This window comes from Pseudochaenichthys georgianus, chromosome 3 (genome assembly GCF_902827115.2).
Source record: "Pseudochaenichthys georgianus chromosome 3, fPseGeo1.2, whole genome shotgun sequence".
NCBI lineage: Eukaryota > Metazoa > Chordata > Actinopteri > Perciformes > Channichthyidae > Pseudochaenichthys > Pseudochaenichthys georgianus.
The window spans coordinates 18,576,335-18,592,133 of NC_047505.1; positions in this window are offsets into that span (position 1 = coordinate 18,576,335).

The following is a 15,799-nucleotide window of genomic DNA, read 5'->3' on the forward strand; positions in this document are numbered from 1 at the left end:
CGCCCCTCGGCCTTTCTCTCCCCGCTTCAGAAAAAGCCCAGAGGAATAGAAAAAGCTTTATTTCTAAAGACGGTTTTGTTCTGCTATTTTAACCGGCTGAATAAAAGTGCATCTGTGATTTGATTTAAAATGCATTCATATGAGCGGACACTGAGACCCCATATAAAACTCTTATTAAAGCGACTTGGAGCCTGATAGTCGTGTTCTGTCAGCTTTGCCCTGAAAACCCGTTAAAGCAAAGCAATCAGGCGAAATGCATTGCAGACCTAGAGGGGAAAAAACGCCAGTTAGAAACCACATTTAAAAAAGAAACACAATCAAACAAAAGTTTCGATTTAGATAAACATTAATTTAAGAAACGAAAAATTATAATTTAGGGCCTAATATTTTTTATTTAAATGTTTTTTACTTTATATGTATTTTGTTGCCCTTTAACAAAGGTTTTGGGTTAATATTTTTTAAATACGGTCAACAAGCTTGTTCTTTTAACTAAAATAAATACAAGTATATACTTTATCATATTTTCATTTTATAACACCACAATATCCCTATATTATAAATTAAGGATTTATATATATATTTGTATATAGTGTGTGTAGTTATTATTGCCTGCTCGTATAGGCTTCCAAATCAAATAAGTTATGATATTTGTTTGTATATTTTTATTTGAGCCATTTAAATGTGTTTTAAATACCAGTTGATAAAACAAATCTAAAGAAACACTTATTTTTCATTTTAAATGTGTGTAAGTACACTTTTACTTATGTTTAAATAATTGATTAAAGGCACACGGTTTATCCACTTTCCACCATCAGTTTTATTCACACAGGGAGATGTCAGTCTTAAGCTAAGCACCCAGTCAGTTTGCATCATTTGGGATCAGCTCAAATAACGATAAGTGGTTCGACATCAATCTAATATAAAGTGGCCACAATCCGCTAATTAAAAGGGAACGCCTCCGTGAAATGATCCTTTGGAGATGGTCGACACTTATCAGAGGTGCGTCTGCTTTATGAGCGCAGGACGCGCAAACAGGCGTTAACACAGCGCTCCGTCACTAGCTACACCTCCACTGAGTAACGAGACCTTCAAAGCTTTTTTATGAGCCCGTATTCCTTTACTTGGCTGCCCGAAATCCTCCTTTTGTGAGCCGTATAGCAGATGGTTAGCAGAAAACATAGGCTGCTCAGGCTGACCGAGACTAATTTCTACGAGCTTTGCAAGCTTGCCACGTCCCCGCTCCTTTACCAGGCCGAGTAAAAACAGCTGGCTGCGGCTGAATTAAGGCCATTAAAAGCACATCTCTAAAATATTACCACCAAAAACAGCCCGTCCCCCTTGTTAGCGACCACTAAAGTCTCGTCACTTTATCATAATCATCATTGGATTCACCCATTTTAAAATAATAGGCGATGGCATTATGGTATAATTTGTAGTATTGTGTAGCCCATCATCACGAAAACTATATTAAATGCTAATTAGTATTATTAATATCATTATCATTCAAAAGTTGGTGGTGTCTTTCTTCACATTTAACTATTTTATCGGATCATGATTATATTCCAATATTCAACGTTTTATTAATATTCATACTAACACCACTATGTTTATGGTCACTTATGATAGGCCTATCCCCATAGGGATTACTGATTTGATCTCTTATGGTATCCTACAAGAAGAATGGCATTTTATCCAATTATTAGGGATTAGTAGAAGCTTGAATTTTAAACACAAATTCCTAAATGAATTCATATATATAGGTATATATATAATTATATATATATATATATATATATTTCAAGTATGTTCTACACAATAGGCTACAATATAGACAACATATCCAGTTGTATTATATCCAAATATTTTCGGATTGTTGTCCTTTTTCAACAGGGCAATGCGAGTTTACCAAATAGATGAACTTAACCATTGTTTTGGGTCTCTTTCTGCTTCGTTAAGTGAAAGGGGCTGAGTAAATATGTTACCCATGCATGAGAGGCTCTCTATGGGCCGTCCCATTGTGCCGCGGGTCCGACAGGTGGTTAACTGTTTATTATTCCCTCATTATTTATCGGTGACGTGGACGCACCGAGGAACGGGAACTCCCTATCCTTTCACTCAACCGGGGATGAACAGATTGTGCTGACTGGTTGCAGCCTCGTGTATGACAGCGGTCACCAGTCCATCCATCTCAGGCCTGCAGCCATTCAGTCCTCTCCAACTCCATCAGGGTTTGGTTAATTCAACCATTTATTTCACTTAACACATCCCTCCTGAGTCCTGACGCATTTAACCATTTTCTGTTGCACTACATACTTGCCAAATACGAGCAGCAAGCAATCTAATTTGAATTTCCAAACTCATAATATCTCATGTGATGTGAGTCAGTTTACATAATAATATCTAGTCTTCTATGTAGGATGCGGTAATGCAGATATACATATATTATACTGTAATTGTGTCAGACGTTTTTTTTATTCTATATAAATGTACAGGCCTATACTTACTTAACTTTCTGAACCTAATTTCTTTAGTTAACTAGCTATATTAAAATACTGCTTGTAAAGCCTGTACAACATGGAACAAATAACAACAACAACAACAACAACAACAACAACAACAAAAACATTCAGAGAGGAGCCCTTCTAATTTGCTATACTTAATGTTGCTTATTATATATACAGTTTGTCCACAATGTAAAATAAAAATGTTGAGTGTATAGGCCTAAGACCTTCTTGTAAGCTAATTCATTAATTTTTCCATTGTAATATTGTATTCCCCCCCGAAACATGTTAAGTGTATTTAAAGTATGTTATAATACTCTCCCAAGGTTAATATTTAGTTTGACATGGTTTTCAGACATACAAATAAAAAAAATAATAATAATTGAAGCTTGGAGCACACCTTATTTCGCCCCGCCCACCACTGCTCGCGCACGGTTACCTGTGCAACATGGCGGTCGCGAGAGTGGTGGAGCTTCACAGGGACATGATATTTGTTTTATTTTCTTTGGGGGAAACGTGGGACAGATTCAGCCATATGTGTTTGATTCAGATGAGGAGTGAGTTGTGCATCAAAATAGAAAACAGAATTAATTTTTCATTTAATTTAATCGTTTATTTGAACCGGGACAGTGCACATCGATGAACACTTTAAAACAAAACAATGCTTACAAGCGTAAATGAGCCGGATTTGAGCTTTAAGCTAATTTCCATCCGCAGTCCCGTCACATACAACATACAAGAACATGACATTTATATACATAGCAAAAATAAATACATGATATGCAGAAAGAGCATGAGCAGCATTTAGTACAATGTAGCAGCTATGGTAGGCTATATAAAGTGCAAGATAAGATAAAAGTGAAGTGCAAGAGGAGACCTCTGTATACAAGTGCATTTAGTGGTGATTACACGTCTGTTTGTTTCTCAACCATTCTTTAAGTTGTCCTTTAAAACTATTGAGAGTGGGACAATCCCGTATCTCAGTTGGTCTATTCCACAATGAGCTGGCTTTAATGGAGAGGACATTTTGTCCAAAGGTGGTCCGTCTATGCTGTTAACTTATAAAAGTTAACAGCATTTAATTACACAAAAGATGCGGTGGTGTACAAAATGAAATGTGCGAGTGGAGGCGCTCTCCTCATCCGACCGGTCAGTCCCATGGATGTATAATAAGAACTGGATACAGCGTGGGAGGCGGGGCCTCATTCATTCCTATGAGAGTTGCTCATTAGCGCATGATGATAAAATCATAGATATATATAAACACTAGATGGCTCATGGGAGATTTTCCAGCGTAGCTGACTGGCCGCCATCTTGCTACAGTCAACAGTTACTCTGATTCGCGTTATGGTATGTTGTAAGGTGAGTGATCTGCACAAAAATACTCTTAACTCGCTGAAATCTTGACTGATTTACAAACGGTTTGGTTTATTATAAACATTATTAGCATGGCTATGATACAGGATGCTTGGACATGTTGAAATTGCAGCTTTTCTTTGTGTATGTGGTTGTATTTATTAGCTGGCTAATAACAAGAGGCTGTCAGTGAGACCTAGTATTACAAAGTTCACCCAGCAACTTTACACCAGTGGGAGAGGCAGAACTGCTCTTTCTTTTCAACACAACTTAAGTTACACATGATTTCTTCCAAGTGGTTTGGCTTGTTAAAAACATCTTGCATTATGATACAGGAATTTGCTGGCTTTGTGTTTACAGAAGTACCTGACTATGCCGGACTTTTGTGCAGCCTACGGATGCTCCAATCGCCGCTGTCTGCAAACAAGAACCCGTGGGATCACCACATATGTTTATGTTTGCTCAGTCTAATAAACCCATAACATGGTTGTGAAAGAATACCAAACCTGAGGCTGGACGATGATTGATTGTTAGTGTGCCATGTGTCACTGTGTGTCTTATTGGTTTTGTGGTATACTGTATTTTATTTTATTGTGTGCAAGACACATTTAAAACAAATAACCTTGAACCTTGAAGCCCCATCTCTCCCCACCTGCTCCTGCTTCCTACATCCCCTCCACACCACACCAAGTTGTTCTTCTTAATAATAATAATACATTTATGTTGGGGGGCCGCCTTTCATAACACCCAAGGACACCTTACAGGGGCATAGGGGCAATATAGGGAACAATTTAAACAGTGGATTTTGTGATATATCAGCCGGGGTGAGTCAAGACAAACCACAAATGGACTACAGAAGGACATATGGTACAGTTTATATTATTCTTGGTCTTTTTTCAATAACATATTTCAAAGGTTCTGGATTTGTTTACAAATCTAGAAACTAAATACAAAACTAGGATGATATGAAGATCTCATGTCAAAAATAATTGTGATAAATTAGACAGAACTGGCCTGTCTGTGAACACATTTTATGTTGGTTTGGTTCTTCTGATAAAGGTGTGAATATCTAAATAATATACCAACATATGCTATTGTCATTAGTTGTGTCCCTGTTCTTCAAGCTAAGGCATTGCTCAATTAACAACTCTTGGTTTACAGAGTGGTAACATGAGACCGATTTTTATATATAAAATATAAATGTATTTTAATTTTATAATTTATTTATAATTTATTTTAAATATTGACAATATAATAAAATAAATGGAAATATATACACCGGCAAATATTTAATATAAATACCTTGTGTGTGTGTATAGCTATTGCTTTATCTGATTAATGTTATTTTAATATGAAAGTCCATGATTATAAGTATGCAGTATCATAACTACATCTTTGATGTTTATAAAAAACCAAACCGTTTGAAAATCGGTTGAAAATTGAGCAAGCTATGGTTATTTAAATAGTAAACCATAATGTTATGAATGAGAGCACTGCCTGTAGCAAGATGGCGGCCAAGTGGCAACGTCGGTCTCCATTGGCCAGCAGCGCGTGTGAGCCATCTGTCACTACCCGATCCGTCACCCTACCCGATCGGTTCTGCCCATGTGCGAGATGGTCCGGAAGTCCGGACGGCAACCCAAGATGGACACTTGACACAGTGGCTTTTAGCAAAGCTCAAAAAGAAAAACCGAGAGAGATGAGTTATTGTTATTACAACGTGACTTCACTATTATTTAACAACTCTTTTTATTGGGTTCTTTTATTTGGGGTTAAGTACATTGTCAGAATAAGTGAGAAATAGATTTAACTTCTGTTAGACAGCTATCATACTGAATACATATTTACTGTGAATGTATGCAAAAATGTCTGGCATATGGCTGTCTAACAGAAGTTAAATTCATTCCTCACTTATTCTGACAATGTACTTAACCCCAAATAAAAGAACCCAATAAAAAGAGTTGTTAAATAATAGTGAAGTCACGTTGTAATAACAATAACTCATCTCTCGAGTTTTCTTTTTGAGCTTTGCTAAAAGCCACTGTGTCAAGTGTCCATCTGGTGTTGCCGTCCGGAGTTGTCCAACATGGCGGACCCTCTCGCACATGCGCAGAACCGATCGGGCAGGGTGACGGATCGGGTAGTCACACCTACTAGTGTTTATATATATCTATGGATAAAATGGCCCAACTTTTGAGAGAGTGAAACGTCACAGATTACCCGGCATGCCTGAGAAGTACCCGTATGTGCGCTCATAGCGCATGCGCAGCTTTAACCAAAATGCTCGTTCACATCAAGCACGTCAATGTGCATACACGTAACAGCACCGCGCGTTCATGACAGCATGGTAATGGTTTGTTGTTATCATGGATTTGATATTAACGAGGCGGCAGTTAGCAGCTAGCAGCTAGCTAGTAGTGATGCTAATGTACACATCGATCGTTATGTACTTATATTACGTTGTAACAGGATCAAGTGATATCCAAGCAACAGAGCTTCATTTAGCATGAAATAATTATTGCACTGTATATATATACACACACACAGTGCAATAAGCTTCTTAGTGCAATAAGAAGCTACGGGGACGTTAATCTAACGTCGGTAATATTAACTTTATTTAATACAACATTTACGGTACAAGATGTAATCATACAGCCCATGTAGTTACAGCAAACATGTGCAATATATCCATTATTACAGCTCCGTGGGATTGCAGTAAGGCGATATGGGTCCGTTGTTATTGTGCATCCATGGGTAAAGATAAACGCATGTAGTACTGAACACGTAACTTGCCGGGCGGCGCGGTCCCGTGGGTTAGATGCGCGTTCATAATGCAGAGGGAAATAACTCTCAGAATAACATTATTAGCACATTTTTACAACTGGAAGAACGAATGTTTTTAATAAGGGCTATACAAGTATTCATACTGGGTAGTTTATTTAGTTTAAAAAAAATTATCCAACGATTTACAGACCACTCTTTCTCCATGTAAGTCAATGGGAAAAAGTGTTTCCGGGCCTGGCAACCAAACGGATGTGCAGTACCGCCGTTTGGCCACCACGAATATTTTCATCTGAGTCCGGCGCACTTCCTGGGGGCTTGGTCAGTCCAGGTCAGCAGGTAGAAGAGGTCAATCCTTAGCTTGCTCTTCCTGTTGTCATCTGAGGTCTTCTCCTATTGGCCGGCGTCGTCAGGGGGCGGGTCCAATGCAATTCCTGCCTTTTTCTGTCGTTAAATTACATCATTCTGGTGTCTGTGGTTATTTAAATATTCCCTAATAAACGTTATTCAGCGGTAATAAATGAGTGCTAAACCCAGTGTGCTCAGTGTACAACATCACATGTCATTTCACCTTTGATTCACGGTTTGAACATGCAGCATTTCGCCACATGCTAATGCTAACCGGAAGTGAAGAATTTTCAGAGAAAGTTAATAATTAGTGAACTTCAGGTTTTTCAGAATAAAACTGTATTCAATTAAATAGTGTATTTAATTCAAATTACGCCATATCAACATTGATTTTAATTTCTAACACAGTCTCCTCTGGTTTCTGACCTAATGCAGCGTCCAGTGTTTTTTTTGTGGATGAATTCCCATAAGGTCATCAGAATGGTAAGTGTAGTTAGCATCTTTTATTTGTTTTGTTTTTATTTGGGACTTTTGAATCTAATTTTGTAGCAATCTTTGTTCAGTTTTTAGCTTTGTCATTGTTATCATGTAGCAATCCTAGCACAAGCGTTTAGCTCAAATCCCACTGTGCCTTACGGCCCGTCTACACTACAGGCATCAACAAATCTTGAAGGCGTGTCTGAGGCTTGGCGATTTCTCGCGACCAACAACCAATCAGGAATCTCCCGCCCGCCCCCGGCATACAAAGCAATAAGAATGTTAAAACGAAGTAAACTGGATATAAACTCCCCAAACAGGCGAAAACCTACCAATTTCACACACTGTCTCTGCCACCTCCCTCCATGCCTGGTTCCTCCGGTTTGTATCCCGGTAAATAGTTCTGGTCGTAAAGAACCGGGTGATTTGCTACCGTAATTTCTCGTTTGGAATATGAGGAAATGAACTGCGGTCTGGCTCTCCCAGCTTGCACGCGGTTTGATTGGCTAGCGCTTGTATTGGCGGGATTTGCATATACGGGATTTGATTGGCTGATGCCAGCTTCGAAAGCATCGGGAGCATCAAAAGTTGAACATTGCTCAACTTTTGATGCTCACGATGCTTGCAAAGCCATGCCATGCTCCCCACAATGCAGTTCGGCGAATATTCAAAATCTTCTACATCACCCCATTCAAATGAATGGGCGAAGCGTTGAAAGCATTTTTCGATGCCTGTAGTGTAGACGGGGTGTAACGGCACCTACACACGGCGGCGTGCGTTGCCGCTTCAACGCTTCTGCCCATTCACTTTGAATGGGGTGACGTCACGATTTGCCGAACTGCATTGTGGGAGCAAAGCGTAGCTTCTCTCGCGGTGCTCGCTGCAAAAGTAGAGCAATGTTCTACTTTTGCCACCTCGACGGAGGCGTCAGCCAATCAAATCCTGCGTATGCAAATCTGACAGTACAAGCACTAGCCAATCAAACCGCGTGTATGTTGGGAGAGCCAGACCGCAGTTATTTCCCATATGTCAAAAAATGGAGGAGAAAATTATCGTGGCGGTAGGGAATCACCCGGTACTCTATGACCAGTCCCTCTTTACATACAGGGATACAAACCGGAGGAGCCAGGCATGGGGGGAGGTGGCAGAGACAGTGGGTGAAACTGGTAGGTTTTCGCTTGTTTGGGGAGTTTATATCCAGTGTAATTCGTTTGAATGGACAGCTAGCAAGCATAGACAGTATATTTAGCCAGCATGGATATAGCATGAATGCTTTGCTTTGTATGTCCGGGGCAGGGCATTCATGTGATTGGTTGTTGGTCGCGTTGCTCGCGTTGACTCCCCAAGCTCAAGACACGCCCACCGCCAAGCGGCAACGCACGCCGCCGTGTGTAGGGGCCGTTACGGTACGTCCACACAGCAGCTTTAGACGAATCTTCCACCGCTTCCAACGCTTCTCTGCCCATTGACTTTGAATGGGGATGACGTCACTTTGCCTCGCTTTTCGCCGAACTGAATTGCGGGGGAGCGAAGCGAAGATCTCCAGGATTTCCAGGATTTTCAGGATTCAAAAGTTGAGCAATGTTCAACTTTTGAAGCTGAGCTGGAAGCGTCAGCCAATCAAATCCCGTTTATGCAAATCTGCCAGTACAAGCGCTAGCCAATCAAACCACGTGTATGCTGGGAGAGCTAGACCGCAGTTCATTTCCTCATATTCCAAACGAGAAATTACGGTAGCAAATCACCCGGTTCTTTACGACCAGACTATTTACCGGGATACAAACCGGAGGAACCAGGCATGGAGGGAGGTGGCAGAGACAGTGGGTGAAACTGGTAGGTTTTCGCCTGTTTGGGGAGTTTATATATATATATATATATATATATTGCTCGCATAAAACCCCCGGGGTTTTTTGCTTTGTATGTCGGGGGCGGGAGATTCATGTGATTGGTTGTTGGTCGCGTTGCTCGCAAAAAATCCCCAAGTTGTCAGACACGCCCAGCTCCAAGATTTTCAAGATTTTTGAAAAGCTGCTGTGTGGACGTACCGTACCGTACGTACGTACCGAATGTGAAAACACCTGTATACCAACAATCTTGGCCCATGTACTATCAGTTAAATCAAAGTCAGACATTTTAGATAACATAAATGTAAGAAAGAGTTTTGACTGGAGGGGATTCTTCGTAAATACTTCCGACATACTTGCCAACCCTCCCGATTTTCGCGGGAGACTCCCGATTTCATTGCCTTAATTCTCCCGGTTTCCTCCCGGGGTCATATTTCTCCCGCATTTCTCCCGATTTCTGACAAAATCAGATTTACTCAGGACTGTTTCCACTTGGACTTTAATACAGCTACACTATTGTTTGGTTGCCATGGCATCTCGTTAGTAGCACGCAACTGAAAGTCTGAGAGGGTGAGGAAGATAGTCACAGAAAACAGAACAAGAATCGACAACTCTACCCGCTGCTCACTCCTGTCCTGTATAATGCTCCATCAAGGATGGTGCTACAGGCCGCAAGGCAGTGCACTTACAACTACAATAAGCATGTTAATGTTAATCCAATACAGCTCTGGCGATCGGCGATCCACTAGCACCCCCCCCCAATGCTCCCGATTTCTGAGGTCTCAAGGTTGGCAAGTATGCTTCCGAAACCATGCACATTGTATATGGGCTGGCTTTACAGCAGTGGTTCTCAAAGTGGGGGGCGCGCGCCCAGGGGGGCGCAGAGGCATGACAGGGGGCGCGAGAGACCAGGAGGAAAAATGGTTATTAAAAAAAAAATGGTTCGAAAATAATATGATACAGTACAGTACTACGTCTGGGTCTCTGGGTTTCATTAAAGCTCGGCTCTGTGTGTGTGTGGAACGAACCATTTTGTGTGCGTGCGCGAGCGAGAGAGAGAGAGAGCGCACCGGTACCGGAGATCGTTGATGTTAGCTTCTGGCGAGCTACGCTAACGGATATAAGGAGTTTTTTCAACAACAAAGTGGAGGAGTCCTCTCCTGTCAGACTGAGAGGCTCAGTGAGCTAATGGACTCTCTCAGTGTTATCTCAGTGGGTCTCAAATGTTTTGGTCACCATTAATGTAAACAATTATTTCCGAGGCACACGTTTATATGATCATTATAGTTATAAAAAAATAAGAGAATAAATTAAAAACAGGTATGAAATACTCTATGACATTAAAAAATTAATAAAGTTTAAAAGGGGAGTGATTTGTCAAATATCCATAAAGAAATAGTAAATCTGTTTACAATTCTGTTTCAAATGGGTGTTGAGAGATGTATCCATAGATCTCTTCATGTTGCTCTAAAAGTGCACCAGATTGATGCTTTTAACTTCAATATTTAAAAATCTTCCCGGGGGAGCATACCCCCGGCCCCCCCTATGTGAGGTCCACACACCACCTATAAAAATAGTACTTTACCCCTGCTTACACCTATATGCCATGAGCTGATTATCAAGCCTTCATTGTAACAGTCGCGGGTGCATTGTGTATATGCGTGGGGAGTGCTGCAGTAGAAAATTCCACTGTAGCGCCCGGTACATTAATGGGAAACCCTAAATGTTTGAGCACCCTCTATGAAATGTCAAGCTACCCCAGAGCACCCCCAAAATAAATCTCTGGCGCCACCACTGAGCCTGACTATTTGTGTTGGGGGGGGCCCGACTTTTTTTTTTTCTCCAAAGGGGGGGCCTGACAGAAAAAGTTTGAGAACCACTGTTTTACAGTAACCATGTTGATGTGTCCCTGGGCAAGAGTCCTATCCCAAATTGCTTCTAACATCATGGCCAACAATTAGTCTCCCGCTTTGAGGGGTTGCATTTACCATTTATTAAACTTGAGTCCATCATGCATGGAAATGTCACAGTTCTTATCATGCATCTTTGCTCTTGCCATGTGGAGTTAACCAAACATCTATCTTAGTGGATTCAGTTTGTGACCGGTCTTCACCTCAGCAGTGGCTCCCACTCGGAGCGTTTTGGCCGCGGCTTCACCTCTGGTGCCGGCAGCACTAAAGGTTCCTGCAGCATCTGGCGCAGGCGGTGTAAGGGCTCTGCTCAACACTGAGCGAATTAGCAATGCCAAAAGATTCAGAAGAGCAGTGACAAGCATTACATCGATATTAACTTTGTATTAAACATGGGCCCCTCCCTCTTCCCCAAATGGACTGAAGCCATATCACTGCACAAAGCGCTCTGTATGAACTCTGGCTGCACCTGTTCCCCCTCTCTTGGCCGTGATAGTTCAACTTCTTAGTTTCACCCCAGGCTCTTTCTTTCTTCTGCTTCACCCCACAATGAATTCTTTCAGTAATGCTTTTGTCATCATTTTTGATCTCATCTTAGCCTCCCACGTCTACAACCCATCAAGTCAAAACATGAAAAACATGCATTTTACATTGACATTTTTAGAATCTGTCTTAACTTTAACAACACAAGTTCAACTTCAAAATGTAGAAAACATTTTAAAGCAGAACTGCTCTTTCTTGTATAGATCGGGACACTTGCCTCCCCTTTTTGCTGTTCATTTATTAGCAGTTGTCAGTATGGATGTCGAGTGGTGTCCTAATCCTCTTAAAGTGCATGTTGGTACAGTTTGCATATCATTTTCTCATCTCGGAGAAAGGCCACAACCCTCTCTATTCACAGGGATTCCCTCTCCTCATTCAGTGCAGCCACAGCCAACAGCATTAGCATAATCTGACAACCAATACCATTGTCTGTGACCTTGTATGCAAAGTTAATTGCTCATTAATACCAGACAAAACAGAGGGGTGCAGAGGAAACACCGTAGTCCTCTAAAGCCTTGTTTTGAAAGGGGCAGGTTGGCAGGTGAATTATCCTCCACTGACTCATTATACTCTACCTGAAATAATTAGAACTTATTCAAAATCTAAATATTTAAATTTGGGTTTCTGACAAAAGCATATCTGGTGCTCAAAAATACTCTAATCAGATGTGTAAGTAAAAACCAACCTATTTAGCTTTAACAATTATTTAAGACACACACACACACACACACACACACACACACACACACACACACACACACACACACACACACACACACACACACACACACACACACACACACACACACACACACACACACACACACACACACACACACACACACACACACACACACACACACACACACACACACAGACTTGCACACACTCCCTCAATAGTATATACAATTCGTCACAGTGGCTCAGCGTTAATCAATTGCAAATGTATCTCTCTGCGAGTTTAATCTCATCTCTACATTAGTTTCACGGATGCAGGCCGATTTGCAAGAGGAGCCTCCACTCCAACCCCCCCCGAGCACCTGGCAGTCTTTCGGGTAGCGTCATGTAAACACCCACTGCTTCAACGGGTGCCCTGTCTGAGGACCCAAGCGTCACCGCGCAGCACGGAAAAGAAGGCCAGGCTGCGTGGTTGTCAATACCGGTTTAGCTTAGGAGTCCCGTGGTGACACTAGTGGTGATTCTCCTGGTCGGACCGACCTACAGCACTTGTTTGATATAGATATAGCCGCTAATATCTGAGTATTAAGGAATGAACAGGCACTAGACAGAGTTCAGTAGGCCACCACATGCAGCTGCCTAATACTGTCTTTGTGCTCTGCAGGGCTGCAAAGCCGGCAAGGACACGCTTTGGACAGAGGAAAAACTGGAATAAAATGCTTGTTTGCAGGATTTTTGTATGTGCACCACAAGAGTTTGAGTGAAATTAGAAAATACTGCCTCTTTTATTCATGCTAAGTGGAAAATACATCCATAACAAGGAGGAGCAGTTACAAATTGTTACTTCACAATCCTTAATCTTTGCAAAAAGTTTGTCTAAAGTTTGCCATTTGAAGACTGGCCAGGAGGTTTGTTGTTTACTGGGGCTGGAAGCTTGAAGAAGTGTGTATGTACGCGGGAGGGGTAGCTGTGCAGAGTAGTTGAAGAAGAAGAAGAAGAAGAAGAAGAAGAAGAAGAAGAAGAAGAAGAAGAAGAAGAAGAAGAAGAAGAAGAAGAAGAAGAAGAAGAAGAAGAAGAAGAAGAAGAAGAAGAAGAAGAAGAAGAAGAAGGTATGAATGGGGAAAGAAGGGGCTTGGGTGGAGGAGGGGATGCTTGACGGACTTCACTGCCTGTTGGCCCTGCAGCATTGATGCCGTGTTGGCCATATAATCGGATTGCCAGTGGGTGAAAGTGAGCCTGGGTGCTTATGTCAGTTTGCGTCTCGTCAAGCTGAATAATACGCATGGCCAGGGAGTGAAGCGGACGCTTGCCATTGAGGGCTCTCAGTACTTGTGGCTAAGCATTTCTAAAAGAGAAAAAAAGCCTCATTGGATTCATATATAATTCTCACTCAAGCGTTTTGATGCATTTGCATAACAGGAGGAAACCAGTGATCTTTTCAGTGCTGCTGCAGCTCCTGCTGAACAAGTGTGTGTTGCATGTGCCCAGTGTGTGTGTGTGTGTGTGTGTGTGTGTGTGTGTGTGTGTGTGTGTGTGTGTGTGTGTGTGTGTGTGTGTGTGTGTGTGTGTGTGTGTGTGTGTGTGTGTGTGTGTGTGTGTGTGTGTGGAGATGTGTGTGCTACTGTGTGTGTGTATTTGAAAGGGACCTAGCTAAACCCTGCATAAACAAGGCTGGACACGGTTCCTGCACTTGGCCTCTCATGATTAATCGAAGATCAACAACAAAACGACAGAACATTTAGCTTTTTTCACATATCTTCTTTCACGTTTAAGAAAAAAAAGACAGAGCCGGGTGCAAGAGTTCAGTGTTTATGTTGTCATGAATGAACACGAGCAAAGAACAAAACTGCTGATCTTCAGATTCTGCAATTTCATTTGAAAAGTTTCAAGGACAGTCAATATGAGGCGTTTTTTCAGATTCTGCACCAGTGCCCTTTTGCCACACCTTAGCTGAGGTTCTTGGATTGCATTGAAAGGAATAAATGAATCCTCCAAGACGTGAAACAATTGATGCATTACAACGTTTTCCAAGACTAAATGTATGAACCCTCTTTAGATTCACAAGCTCAATTACTTTTATAATTTTGAACAGTGCATTCAGAAACTAAGACAACAACACATGTTGATGTATTTTGTCCGTGTCCTCCAGGAAATGTAATTTGAACATTACAGTGCTGAATCTTTGCTTTTATTTGAGGTTAGTTAATATTCTCACCACATTAACACTATTATGTCATTTTGTCGGGACAAGACTTAAATCGCTTTATTTTGCTAATGTCATCTTGTCAGATTGCTTTTTTTGTCGCATAAAATGCAGGGGTTTATTCAACTGTCCGACAGTGGCTAAGTCAGTAGGGGCTTGGACTGTGAGCCATAGGGTTGCCGGTTCAAGTCCCCGAACAGACCTAAATATGGAGTGTGGACTGCTACTTGGAGAGGTCCCTAGGCCCTGCCGTGGTGTCCTTGAGCAAGGCACCGGACAACCCTCTTGCCCCCCCCACTCCAATTGCTCCCCGGGTGCTGTACAATAGCTGTGCACTGCTCCTAGTGCTCCCAGTGCTAGACTCCTGGTACTAGGATGGGTTAAATGCAGAGGCCAAATGTCACGGTGTGTGCTCTGCATGTGACCATTAAAGAGGGTTTCATCCCTCCGATGCTATTCTATCTGCTACACCATTCCTCTAATGTGGATAGTAATTACCTCTGCAAACAAGGTAATGGTGGTTCGGTTTGCTTGTTTGTTGGTGTTTTTCTTCAGAATTATGGAAAAACTACTGGTCTGATGTTCAGGAAACTTGATGAAGGGTTTATCTTGTTTTCATTGAAGAACCCATTAAATTATTGAGTTGATCCAAATCGTAAGGGAGCTACAAGCATTATCTGTTACTCAGGAAAACGGCCTTGGCAGAGGTCTGTGCTCTCAAAGTGCCCTCCCACTTACCAACTATGGTCTACAGTCAATATTTCAAACCCGATGACGGTAAATCAAACCTCCCTTGACAAAGCCATGACATCAGCTACATGGTTTGGGACTCCTCAGTTTGAGGTCGCTTGCTTTGTGCCAGAAGCTGAAGCTCACAGGGCCGCTGCAGTTCTCTTCGACCCGGATGTGGACCATCAGATGGTCGATTTACCCCGTTGAAAAGCTGTGAGGCATGACCATCAGGACGGTCAGGGCATTTGGTGAAAAACACAGCAGTAATGTGGTCTGACTGATTTACCACATAGCAGACCCCCCAGATCTGATCCTGGAGCAGTCAAAGTCTTGCATCTCAAAGTCACATTCAGCCATTGGGAGCCTGTGCTAGTTCTCATTCCCAGTGGGCCTGTAATTGATCCCATCATTGCATTATGGGGGATC